The sequence below is a fragment of the Canis lupus genome, chromosome 36 (assembly GCF_048164855.1).
Source record: "Canis lupus baileyi chromosome 36, mCanLup2.hap1, whole genome shotgun sequence".
Classification (NCBI taxonomy): Eukaryota; Metazoa; Chordata; class Mammalia; order Carnivora; family Canidae; genus Canis; species Canis lupus.
Window position 1 is genome coordinate 1,738,021 of NC_132873.1, and position 21,863 is coordinate 1,759,883.

Sequence of the window (21,863 nt, forward strand, 5' to 3'; positions counted from 1 at the left end):
CTATGACAGGATTAGGAAAAGTTACAATTTAGCCAAGGATACACAACTGAAATGTTTGAAACAATTTGGAAATAACTCTATGCTGATTTGTGGCTTTGGGTGTTTGAAGACAGAGCCTGAGCTACTCCTGGAAGGTGTGGGGAAAATGCAAGTGGGTGAAAGGGAAATGTCTGAAGCTGGCAGGTGGGGAGAGATGAACAGGGCATGTGCAGGAAAATAATCAACTTGGCCCAAGACAAAGATGAGACTGGGTTGAGAGTGACAAACAGCCACCTTGAAGAACCTAGAGGTGGTGGCTATGAGGGTCTGGTGGTGCTGAGCATGTCTGTTATTTGAGGGAAGGGAGATTCAGGTGGTCACGACTATGGGGCCCGGGGTGATCTGCCTTCTGCTCTGGTGCATGGAACAGTGAGGGAGTTTGCTACAGAAACCAGGTGCCCGTCACTGGGGGACACAGCACTGACAGACACCCTCCTGTTGCCATCTGTCCTCCATGCAGCAGCCAGCCATTATTTAAGAACATGAGCCAGAGAACATCACACTCTTCAGAGCGTATTGCTCTCCTCTCTCAGAACCTTGCACCGACTTCACATCTCATTAAATGAAAGTCAAGAGCATAAATCATCAGTGAGACTCTGTCATATATGCGCCTCCCCACCTGCCACGCTACTTCTCACATTGTTCCTGACATATGAGTCTCTTTTCTGTTCCGCAAACATGTGAGATACCCATCCACCCCTGTCACAGGGCCTCCACAGGGTCTGGAATATTCTTGCCCCAGAAAATTGCTTGGCTAACTTCCCCACCTTATAAAATATTAGCTGTATATATCTTTCCAGAGATGCTTATTGAGACCACGGATTATCTGAATATTCCACTAGAAAGCAAGCCCAGCGAAAGCAAAGTGTTCTCTGCCTTGTTTCTATTTCCTGCTTTATTCTCAGATCTATCCAAACTGCCAATACAAGAGCCTGTCCCAGAGTGAGTGCTCAGTAAACATCTGTGGAATTGAATTGAATTGAATCACTAGGGATAAATTCAGGAAAGGCCCTGGCATACTCTGTATCTAAGGGGGTGGAGCCACAGAGAAGGCCCTCAGACACTTGAGTGCAGAGCCGAGTTGTTCCATTTGACCTCCCCAAGGCCCTATTCCTGATGGTGGTGGGAGGGGGGTCACAGGAGGCAGTAACACTGAGCTGTGTCAGAGAGAAAGCTTGGAAATTCCCAGGTTGTCTCCAGGGCAGGCCAATCCCAGGGTGCAAATGATGGTTCTTTTGTACCAAGGCTGACCCCACCCTTTTCACAGAGTACTTGCCAGGCAAAAGGGAGATCTCAGCTGGGGGACAGATGGCCTTTCCAGGAAGCAATTTTCAGCAGCAGCGCAGACTAGTGAGGCTTGAGTCCACCCAGAAGAGGCCTCCTGCATGGTGTGGTATCAGGCCAATTCTGTTCTTTCGCCTTCTGTCTCCTTACCCTTCTTAAAGTCCCCTTATCATAAGCTTAAAATGTAAATGGAAGAATGAGCATCACTGAGGCTCTACAGGGACACCGTGAGGTCTGAGGAGGGGAGGAAAATACTCTTATTACTCCTTTTTTTTTTTTTTTTAACGTGAGCTCAGTAAGACTTATCTATTCATAGAAAATTGTTAATTTTTTACATTTCGCTTTTTTCTCTCATACATAGCCTCCCCTTCTCCCAAGACTGCAACTAAGATGTCAACCAAGGTCTCATCAGAATACTCGACTAGGGAAGGATCCACTTCCAAGCTTATTAAAATGGTTGTTAGTAGGATTGAGCTCTTCATAGATTTTTGGACTGGGGGCCTCATTTCCTTGCTGGTTGCCAGTTGGAGGCCATTCTCAGGCATGTACAGCCTATCCATAGTATAACTCACAACATGGCAGCTAGTTTCATCAAAGTCTTCAAGGGAGAGGGTTTACTAACAAGACAGAAATTACAGTTATATGTAAAACATAATTATGGAAGGAACATCCAATTACCTTTGCAATATCCTGCTGATTAGGAGCAAATCAGAGGCCCAGCCCGCCCTCAAGGGGCAGAGATGATACAAGAGCAAGAGTCCCAGGAGACAGGGGTCACGGATCCATCTCAGAGTCCATCTGACACACAGTCAAGACTTTAGAGATGATATTCCTCAACATGACACTCAAATAAGGTGAGACTGAAAATGTGACAAAGCCCATGAAGGAGACATCCATGGTGCTGTGGCATTTTCTTGTGGGGGACGTGAAGTAGACAAATTAGAAGAGAAGTTTTTTCTGAGAAAGAAACAACTGGACTAGGAACTGAAGGGGCAGTAGGGGTTAAGTAGTTATTTTTAAAATCATTTCTTCTATTTTCTCCCTTCTCTGACTCTGAGCCACTCATTTAAATCACAAAGCTATTTAGGGAACAAAAGATACAGAGAACATTGTATTTTACATGAGATTAGCTCACTCTAGAAATGTGCAGAGCACAAATGTCACCTTCTTACAGTAATCAATAATTTCTTCAAAAGGAAAGGGAAGTGAACAGCTACCATTTCCAACATTCTCATTTATGAAAACATCACTCTGATTATAACAAGACAGGAAAAAAATTGAAGTAGATTGATATTGATTCAAAAAACTGGAAATTAAAAAAAGGTTTCATCAACTTTTTTTCAGAGTAAAGAAAACTAAATAGTAAAATAAGGTACCAACCGACGCTGAATAATCTTGGCCATTGAACCCAAGTATTTTCTTTCTCTTCCTTTTATCTCCTTACATATTAGCCTCAAGGACATGAGTGAGCAATACCTCATTTAGTTCATCCATACTGAAATCAGAAACTCAGGATATGTGAATTGATATACAGATAAAAATAAAAAATATTCTTTAGTATATGAAACCTATAAAACGCCATTTAACTGTTTTGTTTTAAGTCACAAGGACATATTTAGGAAACCATTTATTAGTCTTTTATAACATTTGTTCTTCTCTTAAATTACTTATGTCTTTTATAAGACAGTTCCCCAGTTTGCTGGTGCTTATTTTATGTCCTTCTATAAGATCAGCTATCTTCTCTCTTTATGTGGCTTCTCCAAACCTTCTTTCCACTTTCCACTGACCTCTCTCTAATTTTTGATTCATTATAACCTAAGAAGATTGGACATTCCCTAAGGAGAAACTAAGCTCAGTTTGTGGAGTCGGTAGCTTGACATCATACAATTTCTAAGTCAATACTATGGATCTGAAGAGGATTTTATTTCTCTCTAGAAGAAAAGTTTATGGGCCATGTTATAACCCTGGTTACTTCTCAGAATAGCCTTCATTTATTTTTGTATTTAAAATTATATTCCAGATAACTGAAACTGACAGAGATTAACCACCAGAGGAACAGATCATGACATTGTGTGTAAAACCAAGGTGACAGACATTCCTGTTCTCTGAAGCAAACTCATAGGTTTTATAATGGTCATTTTTTCCCCTTCTCAAATATATATATACATTTGCTAGTAAGTTGGTGTCAACTGGATCTGGTGCAATATAATAACTTGAAATTTGGTTTTCATTATAAATGATATCAAAGATTAACAAATTGGCCTTCATTAAAATTTAAAAGTTTTCTGCATCAAAAGATACTATCAAGAAAGTGAAAAAGCAACCCTAAAATGAGAGAAAGTATTTGCAAATCAGTATCTGAAAGGGATTAATATATAGAATATGTAAGGAATTCCTACAGCTGAACAACCAAAAACCAAATAATCCTATTAAACATTGGGCAGCACTTGAATACACATTTTTCCAAGGGAGGTATACACATAGCCAATAAGCACAGAGAAAACACTCAATATCATTTGTCATTACCATTAGGGAAATACAAATCAAAACCATTTCATATCCATTAGTAAGACATTTATTAAAAAAAAAACAGAAAATAACAAGTGTTGATAAGGATATGGAAATATTGAAAGCATTATGCTTTGCTTTTGAGAATGTTAAGTGGGTGGTTTAGCTACTATGAAAAACAGTGTGGTGATTCCTCAAAAAATTAAACATAGAATTACCCTATGATCCAACCATTTCAGTTCTGGTTATATACCCAAAAGAACTAAAATCAGGGACTTGAACAGATGCATATACATCAATGTTCATAGATGCATTATTCACAACACCCAAAAGTGGAAACAGCCCAAATATCAATCAATAAATGATAAACAAAATCTATCTACAATAGAATAGTATTCAACTTTAAAAAGAAATTAAATTCTTATATATGCTACCACATGGATAAGCCCTGAGGACTTTCTAATAAGTAAAATAAAACAGATAGAAAAGGACAAATATTGTATGATCCCACTTATCTGTCAAATTCATTAAGAGAGAAAGTAGAATAGTGGTTATTAGGGGCCAGAGAAGAGGGAATAGAGAGTTATTGTTTAATGAATACAGAGTTTCAGCTTGGAATAATGAAAGACACTTTACCATATGTGGAATTTAAGAACAAAACAAGCAAACAAAGAAAAAGAAAAAAAGAAGAGAGACAAACCAAGAACCATTCTCTTAACTATAGGAAACAAACTGATGGTTGCCAGAGGGGAGGTAGGTGGGAAGATGGGTGAAATAGGTGATGAGGATTAAGAGTATATTTACCCTGATGAGCACTGGGTAATGCACAGAATTGTTAAATACCTATATTATATTAAACACCTGAAACTAATATAACACTGTATGTTAACTATACTGGAATTAAAATTTAAAAACAATTTTGTTTTTATTTTTTTTAAAACAATTTAAAAAAAAGAAAGACCTATAGACAGTGACTCTTAGCAAAGTATATATAACTTCAAACTATATTTATATTTAAGGAATTAACTTTTTAATCTGAAGGAGTTATTTAGAAGTCAGCTTTTGTAAACATTAGACTTAAAGCTAAATTTTGGGAGCTTTTCCTCTGAGTTCAAAACAAGAGTAAAGATATTTGCTATCACTGCTGGTATGCAACACTGTATTGGATGATTTTTCCTGTAATGAAGTTTAAAGCATTGGCAATTTTGTTTATTTTTTGTTTTTGGAAAAACTGGTCTTTATATGTTACTATTTATTCTGGTCTCTAGTTTATTTACTTCCAACTTCTCTTTGTTATTCCCTTCCTCTACTAAATTTCAGCTAAGTTTCTTCTTTTTAGTTCCTGTGGTGTAATGTTAAGTTGTTTATTTGAACTTCTTTTCTTAATACATGCATTTATAGTATAAATTCACTCTAACATCTGCTTTTGCTGTATCCCACAGGTTTTGGAATATTATGTTTTCTTTTTATTTTGTTTTGAGGTATATTTTGATTTGCCTTTTGATTTTTTTTATTTAGCCCATTGTGCAGTAGTGTGTAGATTAATATTCATATATTAAATATTTAATATTTACATTGTAGATTTTCCAGCTTTGTTTTATTGTTGATCTTTAGTTTTATACCATTGTTGGTGGAAAATATACTTGGTATGATTTCAGTCTTCCTGAATTTGTAATATATGTTATCTCTCTTTTTATGCGATTTAAACAGGGGATCCTTCTGTATGTATATGAAGAAAATGTGTATTCTGTTTTTCCCAGATGGAATGTTTTATATGTATCTTTTAGAATCTTGTATTCTGAAGTAGGCTTCAAGTGAGAAATGTTCTTATTGAAAAAAAAAAAAAAAAACTTTAACTGAGGGTACTCATTTAAAATAAAGCATATCAGAGGGGCAATGGGTGGAAGGATGGGTAAAGTAGATGAAGGGGATTAAGAATACATTTATCATGATGAGCACTAAGCAATGTATAGAATTGTTGAATCGCTATACTCTACACCTGAAACTGATATAACACTGTATGTTAACCATACTGGAATTAAAATTTTAAATTTAATAAAAAATAATAAAATTTTTTTAAAAAAGAAAATATATTCACTTGCTTTATCATACTTAAAGCAACATTGTATTGATGTTCTAGCTAATATGATAGTGTGATAAAGCAAGAAAACTATATATATATATATAAAACTATATATATACACACATATATATTATTAAAATGTATATATAATAAAATATAACTATAGGTAATGAGGAAAGTAAGAAATAAAACTATCACTATTAACAGAAGATATGATTGCGATTATAAAAAATCCAAAAAAAATGTATAGTAGATGGTTAGTAATAAGGAATTCAGTAGGATCATTGAATATGGGCTCAATACTTTTTAAAATGCATGTTTATACCTCTGAAAAAAATAAAGACAAACAGGGGATCCCTGGGTGGCTCAGTGGTTTAGTGCCACCTTCGGCCCAGGGTGTGATCCTGGAGTCCCAGGATCAAGTCCCACATCGGGTTCCCTGCATGGAGCCTACTTCTCCCTCTGCCTGTGTCTCTGCCTCTCTCTCTCTCTCTCTCTCTCTCTCTCTGTGTGTGTGTCTCATGAATAAATAAAATAAAATCTAAAAATAAATAAATAAATAAATAAATAAATAAATAAACCCCTAATATTATTCAGAATAGATTCAACTACTATCAGCTAGCTGGGAATAAATCTAATAAAAGATATGTGAATCCTTTACCCTAAAAACTACAAAACATTGGTGAGGGAAATTAAAGATTTAAATCAATGGAAGAATACAACATGTTCCTGTATCGTAAAGATATCAATAACTATCAAATTGATCTATAAATTCAATGCAATGTTAGTCAAAACCCCAGCAGTTGATTTTGGAAAGCCGACACAATATTACAATTTATATTGGCCAAAAATAGCCAGACAGCGGTGGTAGATTCTTTTCTTTAATCTTTAAAGAACAGGTAGATTCCTGTTCTTTAATCTCTGTAGTAGTATATACCCACATTCTTCTGCTAACCTCACATAAACAGAATTTACTTCCTAGACTCTGGACTTTGGGGTTTGGCTATGTGAATTGCACAGGATGATGAGATATTATGGGATGTCACGTAAGCAGAAGCATGAAATGAATTCGTATGGATGAGTTTTATCTCTAGTATTTTGCCATTACCATGAGAACAAACTCTAGGTAACTATTCTCTCTTCAGCCTGGGTTCCAGAATGAGATCAATGGAGGAGGCCATCCACCCACCTACCTATTTGCAGCCTGAAGGAAAGCCATCAAATCCAATCCACAAATCCAGGAGCACAGAATTAAATGCTTACTGTTGAATGCCACAAAATGTTAGAATGGTTTGTTATCCAGTACTTTTATAGAAATAGTTCCCTAAAACAAACTAGAACAATATAAGAAAGAACAATGTAAGAGAACCATGTATCAAGACCTGATATGATTTATAGTAACAATGACACAAAGACAGACAAATAAATAAATGAAACAAGTAATTTAGAGAAAGACTCACATATAAATAATGAATTAATTTATGACAAATATGGGACTTAAGTGCAGAGAGAAAGGAATAATCTCTTCCATAAGTTGGGTATGGAAAATAATAGATCTTGACCTCTACTTCAAACCATACACAAAATAATTTTCAAGTGGATTTAATGTCCGAATGTGAAAGAAAAAGCAAATATTTAGATGAAAACAAAACAAAACAAAAAAACAAATCTTCACTTACCAAAATTTATAAAAGATTTATTTTGGTAAGTGAAGATTTCTAAAACTAGACTCATAAATCTCTAACTATAGATGAAATAAGTGTAAGTCAAATTGCATTAAAAGCAAAGACCTCGGGATATCTTGATGGCTCAGTTGGTTAAGCACTTGTTGAAAGGAGTCTGCTTCTACCTCTCCTTCTGCCCCTCCCCCCACTCATGTTTTCTCTAGCTAACTTGCTCTCTCTCTCAAAAATAAATTTTAAAATCTTTTTTAAAAATTTTTTTAAAAAGCAAAAACCTCTGCTTATCAAAAGATATGACTAAGAAAATATAAAGGCAATCCACAGAGTAGGAGAGTATATCTGCAACACATGTATCTGAGAAAGAATTTTATCCAGAGTATATAAAGAACTAAAAATTAATTTCAAAAAAGACCTCCAACAAACAACAAACAAAAGATTTGAACAACTACTTCAAGAAGAAGAAATGACACTCACCTTCTAAGTCATCCAGGGAAGGAAATGTTAAATCAGAATGCAACCCATTCAAAAGAATAGTTAACATTAAAAAGGCAAAGAACCAGAGGTGTGCTTGAGCAGGACCTTCACATCTGTTCTCAACTTTGCATTTAGTAATGTCATGTTGGTACCTTGAAATTTGCTGTGGTAGGAGAATTTATATCACAAAATTGTCAAGCACTATAAATCATGGCTCTTTTTCTCTCCAAGGAGCTGATTTATTGCACACCACTGTATGCAAGGATATAGAATGATTGAAACTTCCATATAATGCCTATGTAAATGTAAATTAATAACTATTTTGGAAAACTAGCAATATTTTCCAAACATGAACATTTTCAATTTCTACTACTATGTCTATATCCAACAATAATGCACATGCAGTTCACAGAAAGACATGAGCAAGACTATTTGTAGTAGCACTATGCATAACATCAAACTGGGAAGAATTGAAACATGTCCCCAAAACTGGTTTTCTTTAAAATGATGGTATATGCATACAACAGAATACTAAGCAGAAATATAAAAGAATAAACTACAACTACATTCATTAATATAAATGGATCTACCAAATACAATTTTGGGTGAAGGAACCCAAACACAGAAGTGTAAATACTCTGATTCCATTTATATAAAGTTCAAAAACAGGCAAAAACTAATGTATGGTATTAGAAGTCAGGAAAGTGGTTAGCTTTGACATTGAGGAACAGACTAGAAGGGGTCTGATGGGAGAACCTGGAGTGCTAATAATATGTTATTCTTGAATCTGGGTGCTGATTCACTTAGTAAAAATTTACTGCATGTTATATAATTCAGCTAGACATTTGAGTTTAAAAAGTAAGAAGGCAGGGACCAAGGGATAGATAAGCTGTGATTCAGTTCATTTACAGTTCACAGGCAAACAGAGTGAATGTATGGTGAAAGAAATCAGAATGGTGTTGACTTTATGGAGAGTATTGACTGGGAGGTGGAAGATGTGGGCTTCTGGGTGCTAGAAATGATCTACATCTTGACCTTAGTGGTTACATGGGCATGTACATTTCTGAAAAGCCATTGTACTTTAAAGTTAAGATTGTGCACTTGACTGTTCTAAGTTGTAATTCAATGAAAGAAGTTGAATTACTGTGAGGAATAAGTCTGATCAATCTCATGTATCTTATTGAAAAGCCTTGCTTCCTGTTTGGCATATTCCTCATGTTCAAGAGTTAAACATTTGCCTCATTTCTCTGCTCACTGACTGGGACTCAAAGATGATGAGAATTCAATGAAAAAAGATGAATGGATTCCATTTATAGGTAAAAACAGTGAGTGAGAGAGTTTATTGACTGTTCAGTCAATAAAGGGACTAAATAAATATAGGAACTATACTAAAATCTATGGAGTAATACTGACATGATAAATTACTCTCAAAGAGCCTATAGGCTAGTTGGAGAAAAAATACACTGAAATATATAAAACATTTACAGAGCAACATAAAAGCAAATTAATAAAGTGTCATGAAACTAGCTTTCTCTGAGGTATTGCCACCTCTAAAATACAATTTTCAGGCATAAGACAACTTAATATCTCTCTTACCCCTTCCATTTTCATTTCTGCTCCTAATTCTACATGCTTTTAGGAACATATAAAGGTACCTGTAGTAAACACATGAAAAATCAAGTGTGTTTCTATTTTAAGAGTGATTTTGCAGTCTCATGACTTAACTTCCTTTTTGAGTAAAAAAAAAAAAAAAAAAATTTAAAAGGCTAAGTTAAAGCTATCATAAAACCTGTAAAGCAAAGCTCTAAATCATTAAGCTGGGAAGAAGCTGGGTTTTATTGCTCATAAAAAGCTAACAAAAAGAGAGAAGGAGCCAAGTCACTATTCCTAAAATGAAAAGGCACTTAGGAGAAGCAGAGAAGTGGGATAATAGGAGCCAGAGGGAAGCAGGAAAGTGGCATGGATAAATCACTATGTCTACCTCAGTCACATGTCCTGGTTGTCTGACATAAGTTAACTCCTGTTGTCCCGAAGTTCTACTGTGTTTAGCATTTGTCCCTGATGGTTTTGGTTGTAGTGCAATAAACTAGGATGAGTTCTGAGCATTGAACCTGAACAAGAGTTCAAAGCAGAACTCGCTTTTGAACTTGAAACTTCTGCCAGGGTCTCTTCCTGCTGTGTGTGAGAGATAAGCATGTAGTAAGAAGATACTCACTTGAACATGTTGTCAAACCTGAAAGACAACCGGGGAGAACCCATCTCTCCCTCCCTAGTCCCACCCAGACACAATATAATGAACATCTCCTGATCAAGGATGCTTGATGCTATAATGAGGTTTGCTCAAACAACATAGACTGGAGATGGATGGTGGTGTGAGAAGGTTTGGGTGCTGCTTCCTCTGCCCGCCACTGAGCATGCCAGTCGGTTATGTTGAGGTCTGCTCTGTAGCCTGTGATATGCAGGAAACTAGTTTGTAGGGTCAATGGGCAATGTGGGAAATTATAACTTAAGTGAGGACAAAAGGAATGGAGGAAATAGAACCTGAGCTGCTCTGCTATAGAGTGTATACAATTGTCTGATTGTTCTAGGATAGTTTTGTTAGTTTGCCTTAGTACATCAATCAACAATCATTCGTATTATTTTATTTTCTTTTAGTATTTTGCATTAAACTCGCAGTTAACAAGCTCAGTAAAATAGTGCATATTTAATCAATTGAACCAAACTTCCATATCTTAAGAAAGTTTATGATGAACATATGACTTGTGCAAGATGTTTCTCAATATTGACCACCCACATTGGAGACCACAGGAATAACACAGATCACATAACAGCTATAAGCCTCAAACCTACCATATGTCAGCATCTACTTTAAAAGTTATTTATATTTATTTCAAAAGACTTCCCCAAAATGATGATTTAATAAATGCATTTGTAGATACCTGTATATATCACTCTGTGAAGCATGACTTTTTTTTTTAAATCAAATGATAGTGCTTTCTAAGTTAATTTCATGTCTTTTCAATACCAGATTTTCTTTGCATATGAAAAATAGCCAAGTGGTTATTGCTAGTGTCTTGGCTCTATTGACAAAAGAACGTTGAAAACAACAATATGGAGTCAGTTTTATATCAATGTCATTGGATGCCTCAGATGGAAAATCAATTAAGTTGATTTCAGTAATGCTCAAATTTTGGGGGCATTCTAATTCATGGAATCCAGGTGAAAGTTTTGGAAATTGACTCAATCAAAGATAAAGCAGTCAGTACTATTGTGAATTTAGTTTAAAAATTCAACATTGAAATTGATGGATGATGATGGATGATGAAGGCAAAGTTTTATATGTGACATTCTTTTTTACAGTGTGTGTGATTTATTTTTTTTATACTGATAAGATGTATATGATTTTTGTGAAGCATAATACCATGGCAAAAATGCTATTCTTATTAAATTAAGAAATTTATAGAGCAGAGATAAGCTTGTCATTTCTTGTGTTGTGCACACAAATCTTAACTATAACCAAACAAATGACAGTATTCTCCCAATAAGAATAAAAAGCTATAGATGTCAAAATACACAAATATTTTTCTAAAAACATGGTTAAAGCAACTAATCTCCAAGTGATGGAAATACGCTGAATTTTTTTTAAAGACTTTATTTACTTACTCATGAGAAAGAGAGACAGAGAGAGCAAGGCAGAGACACAGACAGAGGGAGAAGCAGGCTTCCTGCTGGGAGCCCAACATGGGACTGGATCCTGGGTCTCCAGGATCACTCCCTGGGCTGAAGGCGGCGCTAAACCACTGAGCCACCCAGGCTGCCCTATTAAATATACTTCTCTTTTTAAATCAGTCATAATTTGGATTTTAAAAATATTTGAACATTGGAAGAATATCTTTGTAAATCAACCTAAGTACAGTTGGCTTTTGAACAACACAGGGGTTAGGAGCACCGATTCCCACATATGGTCAGAAATCCATGCATAATTTTGACTTCCCCCAAAACTTAACTACTAATAGCATATGGCTGACTGGGAACAGTTGATTAACACATATTTTGTATGTGTCATGTAATGTATTCTTGCAATAAAGTAAGCTACAGAAAAGAAAATGTTACTAAGAAAATCGTAGGGAAGGAAAAATACATTTATAATACTGTACTTATTGAAGAAAATCCTCTTATGAGTGGACCCATGCAGTTTATAGCTATCCTGTTCAAGAATTAAGTATAGGGATCCCTGGGTGGTGCAGCGGTTTAGCGCCTGCCTTTGGCCCAGGGCGCGATCCTGGAGACCCGGGATCGAATCCCACGTCGGGCTCCCGGTGCACGGAGCCTGCTTCTCCCTCTGCCTGTGTCTCTGCCTCTCTCTCTCTCTGTGTGACTATCATAAATAAAAAAAAAAAAATTAAGTATATATTACAATAATATCAAGCACTTTCTAAATGAGTTATCAAAATTTGGTTGCTTTTTGCTGAAAATCATATATCTTTAATCAAACTATTCAATGGATGATATATCAAAAAAGTTCAGCTTCCAGAGAATTGCAATTTTTGAAAACAAAGCTATAAACAAGAAGTCATTGAATTTTATCCTGATAAAATTTGGGAAGAACTGAACAAATTTAACAATGAGAACTCAGAGTATTCAAAATCAAAGACTTAAGATTAAACCACTATTTTTTGAAATATCTAAACCAATGAGAAGAATCTTTTGATAGAGCTACTTTTAGCTTAATACATTTATTTGCTGAACCACAATGGAATGAAATTCAGAAGGCCTCTGTTTTATAAGATCTAAAATAGATAAAACTCTTTTTAAAAAGTATACAGAGAGAACTTATTTAATAAATTTTTTTCTTGAAAAAATACTTATTGAAGAAAGGTTATCTAACTAGAGTCAAAATGACAAATGTTTGGGTGGAAATATTTATACATCTTAATATGAACAATTACAACTGAAAATAAACTCCATTTGACAGAATTTTCTCTGTGCTTACCGGGTGCCCCAGCAAGTATGGACAGAGTATTTTCTCAATTGAAAATCAAGTTGATTATGGTATCAGCAAATAGTATTTATTAAACAAGACAATGGTATCAATGAACCACTTTTAATAACCATAAGATGACACTTCAGAAATAGAAACAAAACATAGCGAAAAAAGTGTGTTCATTAGGAAATACAAGTAACACAAACATTAGAAATAGACAAAGCTAAGTAACTGAATAAGATACATGAATATGTACCATGAAAAATTATTCTGCTCGTGATATTTCCTAGGATTTAGGATCTAGGAGTTTGGGGGGGTGGGGATGAGAAGGTAGTTGACCATAGATTCCATTAGAAGAATAATAACAAATATACATTGAATATTTACTCTGTGCTCTATGCTTCACAAGCATTATTTTATTTTACCCTTGCCACAACACCTTGAGATAGTAACCATTTGATTTATGAGGAAAACTGAGACTCAAGCATATAAGTAACAGGAGATGCCATAGCTATGAGTAGCAAAGCTCGGATTCCAATGCCAGGTTTGAGGTCCTCAGACCATAATTACTACTGAATGGGGCCATACAACCAAGTGGATCAAAGTAGACATGGCCTCTGAGTAGAAGAATCTTTTTTCCTCTACTTTAGGGAGTTATTTTTTTTTGTTATATGTGATTTCTTTTCCTTAAAAAGGGATTTACACAGAAAAAATCTTGCAGTTATAAATGTAAAACTCTTTAGTCAACTGAATTTCCACCATATTGCTTCCAAAGCGCTCTTCCCCACTCTCGCTGCATCACTCTGCTCCCATATGGTGGCAGCATACATATACAGCAGGAAAAAGATGTTTAAAAACTACATTTGGTGATAAACTTGTGAAATATCCATCCTTTTTGTTATTAATTGGGACCAACAATTCACCTAATAGTTCTTGATCTCTAGATAGAGGCCCTTTCACTGCAGTAAGAGGACCCATGCATTGCTAGAAAGAAGTAGTAATGAAAAGGATAACTGCACACCATTCTATGTGTCTTCACAGTGAAATTAGGCAGGACTTGTTCTGGAGGACTGCTTTGAGAACAGTCGTAGCAAGCCCGGCTTACACAGCCACCAACAGGGATTTAGAAAGTATTGAAAGTATATTCAATGACATGAAAAATGCTCATGACACAATATTTAAAAAGGAAGCAAAATTATAGATAATGAATGATAACAATTAAAGATGCATGTGTTTTATGGATAGACAAATACTTAAAGCTTGTAGACGAATAAGAATGACTTCTATTTTTTCAAAAGTTTCTACATTTTCTAAGTTCTCTAGAGTGACAAGGTATTGTTCCCACTATCAGCTTGGAGAAAAACTTTAAAATGTTCAAATTAACGGTTATTTCCTAAATTATGAAATAATAGAGTCAGCTACAAAAGCAGAGATAATTAAACATATGTGTATGAGAGACAGAAACTGAAAACAAGAAAGAGATGGCATTTTCAACTAGGAGCACTAAAGGATATTAAAAACAATAGAAGACAGTCTATGTACACAAAACCCTTAAACCTGGGGAGATTTAAAAAGGTATCTACAAGATGATTGAAATTAATCTCACAGACAATAACTGCTAGAAAAGAACTCTGAAAGAGGAGAAATATTTGAAGGCTGATGGGACCAGTGAAGGTAGATTGATCTAGGTTTTAAAGGACCAGTGAGATAAAGTCAGAGGAGAGAGAAAGGATGCCAGAATGAAAGCACAAGGGTAAGAAAGCATGTGGCAGGTTCAGTGACAACAGGAAAGCAGATTAACTCAAGCAATGCTTTTGGGTAAAGAAATGGCATGAGGACAGTATTGGACAAGAAGCCTGGGACTGGACAAGCTGGGCAAGATGTTGAAATTTGATCATAGGGTATTGGGTAACATATAGGACTAGGGAGATGTCAAAGATTTTCAGCCTTGTTTAGTAAAAAAGAGAATGAAACTAGACCACTCTCTTTCACCATACACAAAGATAAACTCAAAATGGATGAAAGATCTTAATGTGAGACAAGAGTCCATCAAAATCCTAGAGGAGAACACAGGCAACACCCTTTTTGAACTCGGCCACAGTAATTTCTTGCAAGATACATCCACGAAGGCAAAAGAAACAAAAGCAAAAATGAACTATTGGGACTTCATCAAGATAAGAAGCTTTTGCACAGCAAAGAATACAGTCAACAAAACTAAAAGACAACCTACAGAATGGGAGAAGATATTTGCAAATGACATATCAGATAAAGGGCTAGTTTCCAAGATCTATAAAGAACTTCTTAAACTCAACACCAAAGAAACAAACAATCCAATCATGAAATGGGCAAAAGACATGAAGAGAAATCTCACAGAGGAAGACATAGACATGGCCAACACGCACATGAGAAAATGCTCCGCATCACTGGCCATCAGGGAAATACAAATCAAAACCACAATGAGATCCCACCTCACACCAGTGAGAATGGGGCAAATTAACAAGGCAGGAAACAACAAATGTTGGAGAGGATGTGAAGAAAAGGGAACCCTCCTGCACTGTTGGTGGGAATGTGAACTGGTGCAGCCACTCTGGAAAACTGTGTGGAGGTTCCTCAAAGAGTTAAAAATAGACCTGCCTTATGACCCAGCAATTGCACTGCTGGGGATTTACCCCAAAGATACAAATGCAGTGAAACGCCGGGACACCTGCACCCCGATGTTTATAGCAGCAATGTCCACAATAGCCACACTGTGGAAGGAGCCTCGGTGTCCATCGAAAGATGAATGGATAAAGAAGATGTGGTCTATGTATACAATGGAATATTCCTCAGCTATTAGAAATGACAAATACCCACCATTTGCTTCAACGTGGATGGAACTGGAGGGTATTATGCTGAGTGAAGTAAGTCAGTTGGAGAAGGACAAACATTATATGTTCTCATTCATGTGGGGAATATAAATAATAGTGAAAGGGAAAATAAGGGAAGGGAGAAGAAATGTGTGGGAAATATCAGAAAGGGAGACATAACGTAAAGACTGCTAACTCTGGGAAACGAACTAGGGGTGGTAGAAGGGGAGGAGGGCGGGGGGTGGGAGTGATTGGGTGACGGGCACTGGGGGTTATTCTGTATGTTGGTAAATTGAACACCAATAAAAAAGAATATGAAAAAAAATAAAAAAATAAAAAAAGAGAGAGAATGAGATAATCAGAGACCTGTTCTATAAACAATAATTTGGGGCACCTCCATGGCTCAGTGGTTGAGCATCTGCCTTTGGCTCAGGGTGGATCCTGGGGTCCTGGGGCCGAGTCCCACAATGGGCTCCCCACAGGTAACCTGCTTCTCCCTCTGCCTATGTCTCTGCCTCTCTCATGAATAGATAAATAAAATATTTAAAATAATAATAATAATAATAATAATAATAATAATAATTTGATGTATTTGCCAAATGAGGACAATCTAGATGCAAGGAGCTCATTGAATCTCATGGTGACACGTGTTCTAACAGAGGAGATAGGCATGAAAATGAATTCATGAACGAGTAGCAATGTGAGGAAGAAAATACCACAGAATGCTCTATTACAGTGTGGAAAAAATTTCAAGAAAAAAATTTAATAAGCCCATGGTTTAGATCTTGCAAGGCTGAGAGAGGGAAGAAAAGAAAGATGAGAAAGGAAACTGATGGAGGAGGAGAAGAGAAAGTTTATTTTTATATACATTTAATGACAAAACACTCAAGAGAAGATGCCCACCAGATACAGGGGGCTGTGGGAACAGATGTGGAGGTGGGGATTGGAGGTGTCATTTGCAAAGGCAATAGTTAACATTTCCAAGGTGGTGCAGTGAGCTCAGGAGACTGGGGCTTCATGCTCTGTCTGAGGAAGAGATGCTATGGAGAAGGGGGGAGGGCCAGGCTCTGAGTAGGGGAAAACCATAAAACAACCAAGAGGAAATAATGGTGAAATTGAATCACGAATGGAGAATTCTAAAGAGATAGAAAGATCTTCTTATCTTTTCCTTTGAGTCTTCTGATTGTTTTTGGACATAGCATATATGGGTTGATTCAAATAGTCATCTGCAAACCTGCTGTATTGAAATTTTTAGTTCACTTAAATAAAATTCATTCAATTACTAAAAATCAAAACAGGCTCTAAAAAAGCATATAGACAACATGTCCGATTTTTTGTAGTGTGTTGGAAGTGAGCCTCAACAGATGAGTTTCACGGTACAGTCTGAGCTGCCCTTTCATTCAATAAATAATTACTGACTACTTGCTGTGTGCCAGGCACCGGGGAAAAAACAACTGAACTACTGAACAAAACACAACCCTTGTTCTAGGAGGTCTGGACTCAAAGCTGAAGGTGGAGGCAGCAGCGAATAAACAATAAGCAAGTAACATGCCAAGTCACGATCACTGCTATGAAGAAGAATGAGCTGAGGGAAGGGGACAGAGAGTGACAGGGGTTATTTTTATAAAGGAGTCAGAAAAAGGCTCAAGTGACATTTGAGCAGACATGAAGAGAGTGAAGAGATGGGCAAAACCATATAAAGGCCCTGGGATGACCAGCAAAGAGCTCTGTGAGCTAGGGCAGCGTGGATGTTAGCACATGCACGTGTGTGTGTGTGTGTGTGTGTGTGTGTGTGTGTGTGTGTGTGAGAAAGAGAGAGAGAGAGAGAGTCAGGGCAGAGGTTTGAGAAGAGAGTGGTAGAGAATAGGCTGAGGCATTGGAGGTGGTGGATGATGGAAAAGTTGGCAGGATCTTTGTCTTTAACCCTCAGTGAGATAGGCAGCCATCCATCCCTTGAGGGATTTTGAGCAGAGGAGCAAGTGGCTTGACTCAGCTTTAAAAGGAGCATCTTGGGACTCCTGGGTGGCTCAGCAGTTGGGCATGTGCCTTCAGTTCAGGGTGTGATCCTGGAGTCTTGGGTTCGAGTCCCATATTGGGATCCCTGCAGGGAGCCTGCTTCTCCCTCTGCCTTTGTCTCTGCCTCTCTCTGTGTCTCTCATGAATAAATAAATAAAATCGTTTAAAAATAAAAATTAAAAATAAATAAAAGGAGCAACTGGCTGCTGCATAAAGAATCTATTGTGTATAAGGAGGGGCAAGTGTGGAACCAGCTTGGGTGATACCCAGGCAAAGGATGATAGTGTCCGGAGACGGGATTACGATGGTGGTGGTGGTGGTGAGGAGGAGCAGCTGGATTCTGACTGTCGCTGGAAGGGAAAACCAGCAAGATTAGCTAATGAACTGGGTTTTAGTCTTCAGATAAAGAAACCAGTCATGGATGGCTTCAGTGTTTTGGGCCTGGAGTTGTCATTCACTTGAATTTGGAAGATGCAGGCACCACAGATTTTGGAAGGAGTGGTGTATTCATTTTTCTGTGATTACCATAGCAAATTATCATGAACCATGTGGGTTAAAAATAGCATAAATTTGGAGGCCAGAAAGCTGAAGTCAAGAGTTGGTAGGTCCACATCCTTCCCAAAGGCGAATCTTTGCTCCTTCCACGTTCTGACGCCTCCTAAGTCCCTTGACTTGAGGCTGCAAAATTCTGATACCTACTGTCATCGTCACATGCCCTTTCCCTTCCTTCTCTTCTGTCTTTTAGAAGGACACTTGTCATTAGGTTCAGGACCCACCTAACTCAGGATGATCTTAAGTTTTTACTTTACTTACATTTTAAAGGCTTTTTATTCCAAATGGGATCATTTTCTGAAGTTCTGGGTACATGCATTTTTAGGAAGGAACACTATTAATCTACTACAGGTAGAACATAAAGATTTCTATTTGGACATGCAACACTTAAGATACCTCTTAGCTATCCTAATAACCTAGAGAAGCCAAATAGGTTGTTGAGTTCATGCTTCCAGTTCAACAAAAGGGTCTAGAGCGGGGAAAATGTTTAAGAGTCACCAGTGTATAAGGGTGATGTTTTTATTACAATATATCATTACCAAAATATCTGAAATTCATCAGCCTGAGACACATCAGAAATTCATTTTTCTATCTTCCCAATATAAAAATATTTTCTTAGAAAAGGCCTGAAAAATTGAAGCAAAGCAAATTTATGGCAAGTAAGATACACGATATTTGAAAGCACCTGTACTTAAGGATAATACTTTATGAAACTAGAATCTTTATCTTTGCTTGGAACCATTAAATAAGGAAAAGGACATTGTGAAATTAGCAATGTACATATTCTTGTGCCTAGAATTGCAAAATAGATTCTCTGATATTGTGTTGCCATAAAGTCGTGTTCTAGATTCATATTGCTCCATTTCATCTCCTATCACTGATCTTGTAAGAGAAACAAATTAAAGCTGAGAGAGAATCTCAAATCTCAGTCCTTCAGGGACAAAAAAAGAACCGTCTCTACTAGAAATATCTAGGAAGCTGAAAAGCAAAACTTTCTCTCTTTAATAGGAAAACAGTCACAGAGTAAAAAAGGAAAGGCCTATTTGTATAAGAGGCAAAGTAAACACAAGTATTATCAGCCTGAAGTTCAACCTGCTGAATTTTGCAAAAGGTGGAAGTTTTATCATGGGAGGCAGAAAAATCTTAAAAAATAGATCCTATGATAGTCCATTAGGTCTAGAATAACTCCACTTGACCTCACATAGAAACAACCAGCAAACTCTCAGCTGGTCCTGTCAACACATTCTTATTAATCATGTAATCAGGTTTTCATAATGTTACCATGGAAATCATCCATAATTTTAATTTCAAAGTATCCGAAGAACGTAAAGTCAGACAACAGGAAAGCATGAGCTGAGTATAATTTGACTTTCTTAGTAATATGGTAAGTCCCTTGTTATCTCTTAGTGTTATTACTGCAAACATCAGTCATCACTGTGTTAATGAAATATAGGAACAAATAATGATTAGAGTTCAGGGATGTCAGTCTAATAGAGCCTTCTGCATATTGTGTGAGATGCATATCATGACCTCAGAATAAATCCTCTCACTGAGTTGTTTTTTGGATTTTGTTTGTTTGTTTGTTTGTCTTTCCCTAGAGAAAAGGATCCTGGAAAGAGTAGCTGACTGTCTGCCATGCTTCTTTAGCCTAATTCCAGCACCAGATCACCCACTTCTTCTGCTGGGGTCACAAGTACATGGGGTCCAAGGATACCAACAATACAGCCATTCTAGAGCTCTCTCCTCTGTGGGCTTGTGGAAAACTTAGGAATAGAAGAGCCCCCAAGGATCTGAATGCCATGATGTCCGAACTTGGTCCAGGAAGATCCTGGATTCTGCAGGGGACATGAACATTGACAGAATAAGGAAGCCAAGTCTTCCTATCAGTTGAATTTTCTCTATTCCCAATACAGAAAAAAAAAGGGCTGCCTTTTAGTGCCTCTGCCACTCTAGAGGCACCTAATACATCATACATTGGGTCTTTCTACTTGGAACTGAGCCAGGATTACCAAGTAAGAGTCATACACCCAAGGGACCTTGATACCCATGAAGAAGGTGAATAAATGAAACACCTGAATTTGTTCCTAATGTAATAGAGCTGTTGGAGGAGATAGAAAATGACTCAAATAACAACATAATAAGAATACTTAAGGCAAATCAAGATAAGAACAAATAAAGAGATTTTCTGGAATAGAAAATCAGGCAAAAATTTTGATTTTAAAATTTGAAATTTTTAAAAAACATCAGTAGAAAATTGAAGGAGATGGTTGCTATTAAGACTTGAACTTTTGTCTCAAAGATCAAATGGGGCAAAACTACAGAGATATTAAGAAATCAGTGGTTGATAGGGGGCAGGGGCTGTAGAGGGGAACTGAGTAAGCAGAACACAGAGGATTTTTAGGGCAATCCAAATACTCTGTATGACATGATAATGATGGATATAAGTCCTTATACATTTGTCCAAATCCGTAGAATGTACAACACTAAGAGTGAACCACAGGTGAACTATGAACTTTAGGTTATTATGATGTGTAAATGTAGATTCATCCTTGTTTTTAAAAAAAGGTAATATTCTGGTGAGTGATGAGTGATATTGATAATAGAAGAGGTTGCACATGGGAGAAGGGCCCCAAAAGAATATGTAGGAAATCTATGTACCTTCCTCCCAATTTTGTTATAAACTCAAATGTGCTCTAAAAAATTGTCTTTTAAAAAACATCACATGAAAGAGACAGAGAGCCAGAAATCATTAAGAGAGATTTAAGAGGACTGAAGGAGATATCCAAGAGACCTATTATATGAGCAACACTAATCTCCAAAAGAGAAAAAGGAATAGCTATAGAAAACACAGCAATTAATAATACATTCTCTCACCTGAAGAAAAACACTATTTCTTTCATTTCCTCAAACATGAAATAATCCTGGTCTTCAGCACAACCTACAGGTTTTCAAACAGGAACCCTCAGACGGTAACTGGCCCCACAGGTGCTTGACATGATTATATTAATTACTTGCATGGGACACTCTGGGGCCTTCTCCTACAGAGGTAATTCATGTACAATGCATAGGCCATGTGTACAGTTCCTAAAACTTCTAGGAAAAGAAGAATTCTAAGTACATAATTGCTTCTCCGTAGCTTCACCTGGAATTCTTTATCTGAATACTGTCCCAGCTGGCTAGAAAGTTAACGGCTGCCTGGCTTACCAACAGAAAATAATAATAATAATTTCTTTAAAGCCTCAAAAATCGGGGCACCTGGGTGTCTCAGTTGGTTGAGTGTCTGAGTCGTGGTTTTGGTTTAGGTCATGATCTCAAGATCATGTGATCAAGCCCTGCTTCAGGCTCTGCAGGAGTCTGCTTGAGATGCTCCCTCTCCTTCTGCTCCTCCCCCCATT